Consider the following 10,420-nt stretch of genomic DNA (forward strand, 5'->3'; position numbering starts at 1 on the left):
TGTATCATGTTCCTTCAAGTTATTTAATAACTTCTTTTCTTGTGTGTGTGTAGCCAATATTGGTAAACGGTAGTGTTTGCTCGACAGTGCTTTTAGGACCTTTAAGTCTGGTCTTTGTACTCAGGTTCTTTTAAGATGCCTCAAATTATATTGCCCAGATCAGAATCACTCCCCATGTGGAGCATCTGGGTGCTATTTGAGCAAGTGAAGGCAGCGGTGAGTGCCCACCAGCAGATGGGACACAAGTCAGGGAGATAGTCTGGTTGTAGCTGGGTAAGGTATTGTCTTTAGTCCTGTTACCTCCTTGTTCTTGTTTTCTGGAAGGCAAGAGCTGAAGTGGAATGAGGTGGTTTCCAGCTGCTACTTCAAAGCCTAACAAATAACTGCAACTACTGGTGGGATAGGAGGGTCCACAGTGAAAAGCTTGAAGTGCTGATTATCCCACCCTTAAGTAAGATATCAAATTTTTAAGCTAGGAGGTGAATACACTGACATTTAGCTTGGGAATAGTTTCCAAAGTTGTTTATAATTCTTTCTTATTCTACGAGTGGGTAAAGTATTTTGTCAGTCATGAAACCTATTCTAAATCCCAGAGAATTGCTGTGAAATAAGCAGTTTGTATGTGATCACAAAACAGCATTTTCTTCAGACTTGCTGTGTATTTACAACTCTCCTCCCCAGGAGTTTTCCTCTTTCAAGTAAGAGTCGAGATGTATAAGCAAAATGCTTTCTCTGTCTTCTACACAGATCTGCGTCAGCACAGGAGAAGCAAAGAAAGTCAGTTGAGCAGTGGTTGATGTACATAGGAGGTATTTGATTTGTATTGATTATCATAAATAGCTTGAGCCCCAAGATGTGATTCATGTGGGAGACTGACAAACTTCAATGTCAACATCGCAGTGACAACAATAAAAAAGAAAGGAGGTACGACTGCAAGCTCTGGCGACAATCCTTCACAGGGTGACTTTCTGTGTTGTTAGACAAAGAGGGAGCAACTAATTGGAGCATTATTTTCCTAACAGAAGCTCAGATTTTGCTCTCAGCTACGTGTCAGCAACTACACTAAAGTAATTGGAATAACACCTCCAGCAGAAGAAGTTCAGATACCATGGTGATGATTGCTAACAGAGAGACCAGTTAGATAGCGCAAGATGCATAGATGACAGATTGGTTCTGTTTAATGTATTTTACAAGTCAGAAAGGTTCTTCACCTGTGGCTTTTTTTTGAACCAAACACTAGAACAGAGAGCTTTAGAAATCATCTTCCCAGAGAGAGGTTCATTTGCAGGAATTTTACATTTGCTTTGCAAAGCCTTCAGAGATGCAAATTCTGTTTCCTTCTAAGTCAGCAGAAATTTTGCAGATATAAAGTTGATCCTAGTTATGAAAACTTATTTATTACCGGAAATCTAGACAATATACAGTTCTACCACATCTATATGATCAGAAAGAATTTTCTATGTGATACTTTTAAAGATATGCAGATCATGAGATTTCAGAGCAGGCTAATGACACCTGCATGTTAGTTTTGAAACATGGCTAGAAAATCTGTAGGTAAACCTGAGCAGTATGTCTATAAATGTTTCATTGCTATGAATATTTGCTGAAGATCTGCTCCCCAGGCACTAACTGCAGAGGACAGAACTTGATTTTTTACATTCACAGCTAACACTCAAATAAGATTAACAAAGATATTATTGACTGTGATTTTTCTTTTATTTTTTTTCAAAACGTCTGGAACTAGCTCTTAGGGAATTTAAATGATTAAACTTGTGATAATTCTGTGACAGGCCGCAGTTGACATGAACTTCATTCTTTGAGCTATATCTCAGGTAATTACAGTGTCTGGGAGGGAACTGGGCTGACATGTCCTGAGAAGAAATCAAACTTGTTTATACACAGTAAAGACAGTCACTACATGCCTACCAAAATCTGGGTAATCCACTCGGAGCAGGATTTTGACAGTATTCCCAGTCTGTGGCAGTTTCTCTAGGCAGCTTAATGGGAGCTGATTTGCACCTCAGACTTGAAGATTTCTCCACTGGTGTCCCCTGAAAAAAGGTACCTCAGCTTGCCCACCTCCTCCCTATCCTCAGAACAGGTATCTTCCATCTAGTACTTTTACTCAGCAACATGTACACAGGGTGACAAAGTTATTAATCTTTCACTAACAGGTTACTTTATAGACTAGATCCTCCAAAACTGACGCTTGTGAGAGTATTTGCTTACATTTGCTTGTAAGTGCTGATTGAGCTGTTTGGCCATTAAAATACCCCTTGCAGTGAAACACAAGTGTGTTGAATTGTGATGATCTTCAACCAGTTTTGTTTGGGAAGCTCCAGAGGAAATAATGACATGCTTGGGTTTCATACAGCTGAATAGTATAGCAAAGCTTCATTCAGTGCAGAAATACTGATGTTCATCCAGAAAATGGAAGCCTTGACCTATACATAAAAGCAACATGCATGAAGTTTTAGAAATAAAAGTTCAGCTTCATAAGAGGGATTATCCTTTTCTTTTTAGTGGCATATGGAAGTTAAAGTCACTGCTCGATGGGCTGTAGCTGCCAACGAAAATTATATGGTCTGACAGCTTTCCTACTTAACATAGAAGGTCAGCTTCCGTGGTATCAGGAATCATTCCCTTTGTAATTGTTCTGGGTAAATATAGGTTTCTTTTATAAGTTTCAGCCAGCCTCCAACATAAAAGCCTATAGATCAGACATGGTGAGAAGCAGATTGTCTCTTCATAGGTGTCTCAGAATTCATTCAGTGTAAGACTTTCATTTCTTCTCTTCCTCAGCTTCTGCTTTTCCCAGATTTTGTCTAAGCCTTTTAGGCAAACAGCTTCTGCATTGTGTAATGGACAGGTATGTTGCAAATTGAAGAGTTTTGTGTTAACCCCTGCAAGTGTGTGTTTCTGCTAGTATGATAGACACCGCAGTAGAACTAGGAACGGGTTCTGTTTTCAGGTTATCTGAAGCTTCTTTGTGCTCATTACTTCACCATGTGTGAGAGAAGAATCTCCCAATAATCCCAGAATAGAGCTGCAGGCAGAGCTACTAAATGACTTACAATGAGTTGTTCTAAGCACAAGGTTTCCTGGCCCCTGGCCTCATGCATTAATTTCAATCTTCCTCAAATAATTTGCTCTGTCTAATTTTGTCATAAGACTGAAAATTTACAAATTTGACTCGAGTTCCACTTTGTAGCTGGAAGCCAGAAGTAGTAGCACTTTGCTGAGTATTAATGTTTCCTCCTACAAGGAAGTTTCTCCAAGGCTGTGCCAGCCAGTGGCTACTCTCACGGACAGAGTGAGAGGTATTGGCATAGACAAGGAGTTTCAGAGTCTTGAATGGAGAATTTCAGCTCTTCTGTCCTATCTAACTATATGTCAAATGTTAATTCTGCCTTAGAGGTAACTCAGATCTCTCTAAATTCTTGGGCTAGAGCTAGGTGAACTCACTCAGATGAGCCTCAGGGTTAGTATCTGTACAACAGATGTTATCTCTCTATGCTGCTCTTCACATTGGTTTCATGTCTATCCCGAGGTGGAAGAATGCTGTTTCCACGTTAAATTCATGTTACTTGCTTGCCTTTATCATCTTGGAAAGCAACTTTTTGCATCTCAGAGGTGTCTGACCTGGTATCTGCAGAATCTACTGCAGGGAATGTCAAATCAACATTTCCAAAGTTCTGCCAGTTAGAGGGAAAAAAATAATCAGAGGAAGGCATATGTCAGTCTTTTGCCAGCTGAACATCTGGGAAATACAACGTGGTCCCAGAAAAGTTGTTGCACTGAGGCATTTTAACAGCTATTTGCTAAGCAAACATTGGTAATTAACAGAGAACTTGAGAACATTGCCTATCAGGTTTTCCATGTGCCTGGCATCTCATAACCTATGTACAAGTCACAGCTGCACTTGTTACTCAGCATCAGGCTGAGGGGACCGCTTTAGGAGGTACCCCAGGGAGGAAGCAGAGGTAGTACAGTAACATCTGGAAAAGAAAGGCAGAACAAAGCATTCTTGGATGGAGCATCTTCTGCACCCGTGCTTTTGGTCTCATCTCCCCAAATTTTCCTTCTTAGAGACAGGAGCTGAACTCAAACACCTTCAATCCCCCCAATGACCATACTAAGGATAGCCGTTTTTTTCCTACTACTCCTCAGTTGTGTTGTTATTTTCCTTCCTTAGCAACTATTCCTGGTTCTCAGGAGTGTTGATCCCCTCTAGGGGACCAGCAGACACCCTTGACTTCCCACCCTCTGCAGAACTGACCGCTGGAGAGGCTGCAAGCCCATCAGGTTAGGCTGCATGGAGTTGTCGTTAAATGGAGCATTTGCATAAGGGATGTTTCAGTCTGCTTTAGTGTCTCTCTTTGCACCTAATCAGCCCTCTCATCTTGAGGGAAATCATTGCAGAAAGGTGTCAGGGTGTCAGAGGTTTTCTGTGCCAGCTGCCCCGCCCAGCCATGCAAGAACCAGCTTCCCCTCTTGGGCTGAGCGGGACATAATCCATCCCATTTTCCACAATGACTGTAATCCCAGCACTGTTTATTCAAGCATGGCCATGCTACAATTAGAGCCAAGGGCTTTAAACATCCAAATGATGCTGTTGGCAGAGATTATGCTCTGACAAGTGAACAGCCAGCACCTCCTCTATGATTTGTGCAGCCTTTTCCCACCAGTAACTGAAATGCCTTAGTGTGGTCTGGAACCTAAGTAGAAGAAAGGGCTTTTCCAGTCTCACCTCTGATTTTGGTATGCTTTCCCCACTCCTTCAGCACACCTTGTCTCTGGGCTTTTAAATAACTGACATGGCTGAATGGACCATCTTTTTCTTTAGACTTCTTTAATCTCTCACTCCAGGCAGAACCGTCTCCTATCTGAATGCTGGGTGAAGTCCTGAACACCAGCTCCAGAGTCAGGAGAGAAAAAGCTTTAATGCCTCTGGAAATTCCTCTCCGTGCAACATGTAAAAAAAAAATCCCCTTCCAAATCTGTCTCCTGCTGATGAACAGAAAACCCATCCTGCTCATGCTGGCACGGCTGCGTCCACTCCTGAGAGGCAGCTACTTTGCAGCCTGCCAGCGGCTGCTTTGGAAGCATATTCCTCTCTTTAGGTATGTGAATGTTCCCACCGAAACCAGACCTAGCCTTGGCACTGCTGGATCAGGAACAGTGAATTCATCACTAATTTTTTTCAGCTATCTTTTCACTTGAGCCTTCCTGTTTGAAGGGATTTTGGCTAAAGTTGACAGCTTTCCTAAAATTCTTAGAGTGAAACAATATTCCCTGTAACATGCAGATTGAAGCTAGTTGTTAGCAGTCTCATGCAGACAGGCCTTTTTCTTGTCCCAACAAGCTTCAAATGCCTCTTAGCTTACCTATTGTTATATTAAAAACCTGTAGTTCACCAGCGTGGCTCCAAGTTCTCATTAATCACAGTGAGAAGCAGGGCAGGGATGTCAGCGCCATATGGAGCAGCAGAGATGCTGAGAGCGGGTGCTGCTGCCTGGGGTAGGATGATGCTGGAGGATGGACTTGCCCAACATCATAGCCTGGTTTATGCTGAGCAAGCAGTTTGTCTGCTGCTGCTTTTGTGGAGGGCAACTGCCTTTCCTGTGCCATGTTTCTGAGCTTCTGTGTGTTTAGTGTAAGCAAATCCCATGTTTAACCCCAGGAGACTCCACCTGGCTTCTGGGATTGAAGGAAGCCAGAGGAATTGCCACTAGAGCAATGTGACAAATTCTGGCAGTGAAAAGTCTTGAGGGGGCATGGAAAAACCTGAGGTGTGAAGTCACTGCCTAATCAATTTTGCAGTTCAGCAAGGATCATTTACATTTAGCCATTTATCAAAGTGCAACCGAGTATTTTGCAAAAACATTATTTATATTTCAGCATAGAGCACACCCAAAGAAATCGGGACAGTTCCAGTGCTACGCCATTGCGATATCCTCCGGGAGCACATTCTTTTCTAGATTTGACCAAAGAGCAATTGCTTCTAGATTTGCCAAAGTGTTTCTGGATTTGCAGCCTAGGCATCGTCACTATGGCTTTTAGCTATTTTGTTCAGGTGCAGGTGCCCATGTACCTTGGGCTCCCATGCAGCACCATGTAGCTGGCTGATGGGTGTTTGGGTGATGTTGGTAGTTCTCCATTTTCTTTGGGAGGGTAGGAAGTGAATTTAACATTTCTGGATTCTCTTTAAGTCCTCCTAAGGCAAGAATCAAACATGTGCAATGAAGCTTGTTCTTTCTATTCTGTCGCCAGTAAAATAACAATATGCCCAAGTCCTAACTGCTCTCATAAATCGAGTAATTGCAGTCAGGTCAGATGTAGTTATTTTCTGGAGTCCATGTAACTTTACAGCCGTCTGGCAGTGACTTCTGGTGCACGACACTGAAGCCATTACAGCATTAGATCAGCTGCACATCTCATGAAGGAACCTGGTTTCTCAGTGGTCCCAAGCATGTTCTGTTTTTATTCCTGTTGCAAACAGATTTGTGCTGCAGCCTAAAGTGCTATAATATATGCATTATATCTTTCAGCCTGCTGCATGATGGGCAATGTGCTCCTCACCTAATTATTTTTTATGTAGTGACATTGAAAACATAAAAAAAACCCAGGTCCTTCTTTAATATGCAATTTGGGGCCACTTTATATAGGCCATGCAATGTTAATGGAATTTAGCAGCTTATAAATGTGTTTTAATTGCAAATAATTGATTGTAATTTATTGAATGAATTATTTACCCTCAGTTGCTTGCCATTTCCATTCCTTCACCTTCTAAGGCTTATCTTAAGGTCCTACTGCAGTTGTCATGCAAAGCAGGGATGAAAATATTCTTCTGAGAGCAGTAGCCCTCAGATTATTATCATTATTATTTAACTATTTATTTTTAGCCTTCCTGTTTTGGCTCTGGTGGCTTAGTCTTGTCTTTCTCAGGAAATGACTAGCTCACATCAGCTCTCCTGAGCCGAATGAGCCTACGGTTTATTGTTTATGCCCATGGTCCAGGTTTATGTTAGAGAACTAAGGTGTGCAGCAGGTGAGCCCAAGCATGCCATGCAGCCACACAGCCAGCATCAGGACTGAGGCTCAGCAAACCAGGGATGCCAGCTGAGAATGAGGAAAAAAAAATCCATAAAAGCATTAATTTAATGTCATGCTAAATGCTTTTGCTGGTGTGGAGCCCTCACTGCAGAGCCCAGTACTGGGCAGGGACAACCCCTTTTATAGTCTGGCTGTAAAGAATTAATTTGAAAGCAGGATGTGGCCTTTATGTCTCCTGATTTCTTTGTTCCCATCATTAGCCTTTAAGCAGCAGCCTGCTGTACTTATGTTCTAGTTTAGCACAAAACCAGTGAGGTGGGGGAACATGTGGGGCAGTGGGCGACTCCTCTTGCAGAAGCAGTTGCAGCCACAGCAGATGTCTGGAGACCAAAAAGCACTCGTGTCTGTCACTTGGCACCGGAGGAGCGATTGTATGTGCCAGCGTAGTGTGCAAGTGGGGTCACAGGATACGTTGGGATGTTAGTACACCAGGCTGGTGTTTGCTAGGAATTGGATTTTTGTACTGCAAAATGTCTTCTTGCCACAGCAACAGTGCACTCGTGTCCCCTGCTGTCACCTCGGGCAGGGCTGTGTTGCCAGCTTGTGTTTCCTTTGACTGCTAAACTGTTCATTGCAAATTAATTCATAAATAATTCATCGCATGTTGCATTCTGTGCTTCAAAGTTCATTGTGTGGGTGGTGGGTTGTGGGTTTTCTTGAAAGTGACAGTGCTTTTCTACTTTCTTTTTGCTTTGTTAATCATGTGCATGTAAGTGTGCAGAGCTCCCGTAACATTCACAGCCTGGTGGTTCCACTATAGATGTTTTAATGTCTTTATAGCAGATGATAGTTATTTTCAAATTTGCTTATTATGGTTCAAGATGATTGTGTTGCAAAAACTCTCTTTTGAGATTGGGGTTTATTAAAATAACCAAATGCTTTTGGGAATTGCTACAACTGACATGAAAATGACACATTATTCAGAAGCATGTGTTCCTCCATCCCCATGCATGATCTCTTTCTCTTCATTCTCTCTCTCCCCTTCCCTCCTTTCCCTATCCCGCCCAACCAGTTGGTTATTATTCCTAAGCCTGCTGATACTAGAAAGCAATGTGGAGTTTTTCATTGCCCTGGATTTGGCAGTCAGCTGCTTTGCAGAGATGGTTTGCAAAGGCAAGTTGTGTTTACAAGGGCGTTAAGATAAATGCGGCCCTCTCTGGGAGTCAGCTCTAACACTGCTTGTTTCAGCCCTCTGCTTGTTCCTGCAAGAGCATTGAAACCCATATAAATATGTCATGTGGGACACACTGAGGTGAAAACCATATCTTGTTTCTGCTGACAAACTTCTTGCTATGGTGGGGAGAGTATGTTGTGCTATGGAGCATCCCACGTGCTGGCACAGTTGCATGGTGCAGCCAACCCCAGCTTCCACCCATCCCTGGGGCAGGAGATGTAGCACGTTGCTTGAAGGAGGGAGGCTCAGGCTAAGAGCATCAGTCATACAGAGATACAGCACCACTAGTGTGTGTACTGTTTGTTTGTTGTTGTTAACTTTTATTATTTTATTTTTTTGTTTTAGTTAATCTCCCTGATCTGGCAAAGCAGATGTAAGAGCCATGTTCAAGACGTAAAATCCCACCTCAGTCATGTTCAGCATCCTTTGGCTGACTTGGAGCTCTCAGCTGCTAAACTCAAGTTGTAGGTAGCATTTAGACCAGGTAATGCAGATACAGTTTTTGTTTGAAGAGGTGCTGAGACACCGAGCAGCAGAGAGGTCCTATTGTCTCCTGTGTACTTTTGAGTTATGCTGTCATTTCAAGTATTTCTGTGTCATAGTCTGAGTCAGGAGGTGGCGCAGGAATGGGGCTGTTGAAGAAGTGGGACCAGGGCTGGTGGGACCAGGAGACCCAGGAGGGGTCCGGCCCCAGGCCCAGCAGGAGCCCAGGCTGCTGCAGCGGCGGGAGCAGGAAACCAAGCCAAATGAGGCTATTTCAGACATTTAAAAGATGTTTTGTGCTTTTCCCCTCCCTACACACACCCACTGAATGGAGCAAAGCAGATGGGCACATGCATTCCCCAGCGAGGAGGCAATGGGCGTTTCTGCCTGCATTGCTCTGCTGCCTATGAGACTGAAAGCGAAGCCTAGAAGGGGGTGTAAAAACCCCCATGTCCCTGTAGGTGTGAAAGGGAAAATACCACAGCTGATGTCATACAAGCTTAGTTGTGTGATGGCCTGAAGCAGAGCTGTTATGTGAAGGGCTATTCACAAACCCCAATTTTAAAAATGCGGATCATATCAGTAATGTATATTACAACAGTCCGATAGTGTGAATGAAATATTTAACTACATACACTCTGCTTTTTATTCTGTAATAACTGCAGAAGCCAAGTTCTAGATGCTGGCCAGACTCTCGCTTTTTCTCTATTAAATGAGGCCATGTAATTTTCCTCTGGGATACATTTGGCACTGGAGCTATTTAGATCTGAACATCACTAAATTCAGAAGGAGTTTTCTGTTCAGTTTAAGCAGCGAGGAATCAAGGTCACAGCACTGGAGAAAAACTGTTAGAACAGGTACTTCTCATCACTGATTTCTGGACACTGTTCACAAGATAAAAATAATCACCCTGATTTAACAACCGAACTTCAGCAGCAGCAACTTGTCTGTACTAAACTTAGATGACAAACACAAAAACTGAGCTGCACATGAAATTTTAAATGTTGAAGTTGTCACTTTACAGAGTATGAAATGGACTCACTTCATCTCAATGATTCTCTTCTGGTTTTGCAATTATTTTCTTTTGTTAGTTTGGTTCATCTTTTCAGTTTGCTATTTAGGAAAAAAAGAAATGAAACAATGCATCACCTATAGAAGCAGAAAAGAAAGCAAGCAAAAATCAGGAAGTACTCCTTTAAAAGTGAAAGGCAAGACTCCTGCGAAGAAATTACATTGTGATAGTTTTCCCAGGAGTCAATTTTGAAAGACAAACCCTGTTCTTAACTACAGCTTCCCAGGCTTTAAAAATGGTTAACATACAGTTGCTACTGAGTGCCACGCCACATTTCTAGCATGGGGGCACTGCAAATACGCTCTTGTTAAGGCTGAATTTCATAACTACTCACTGCTTAAATCCCACCACATTTACAGGCAGCTGATCAGGAATTTGCTGGGGTGGGAGAAGGGTCCAGTTCCTGCTGCCCTGTGAAGTCCCTGCCAACACACTTCTTAATTGGGCTTAATGAATGAATTATTTCATTGTCAGTTTGCTAGAAATTCCAAATTTGGGCCAAGAACTGCAGCTGAACTTCAGCTGAAAGATGTCTTTTTTTTTTTATTTTTTTTTTTATTTTTTTAAGTGCAAAC

This window comes from Streptopelia decaocto (assembly GCF_964273445.1).
Source record: "Streptopelia decaocto genome assembly, chromosome: 12".
Classification (NCBI taxonomy): domain Eukaryota; kingdom Metazoa; phylum Chordata; class Aves; order Columbiformes; family Columbidae; genus Streptopelia; species Streptopelia decaocto.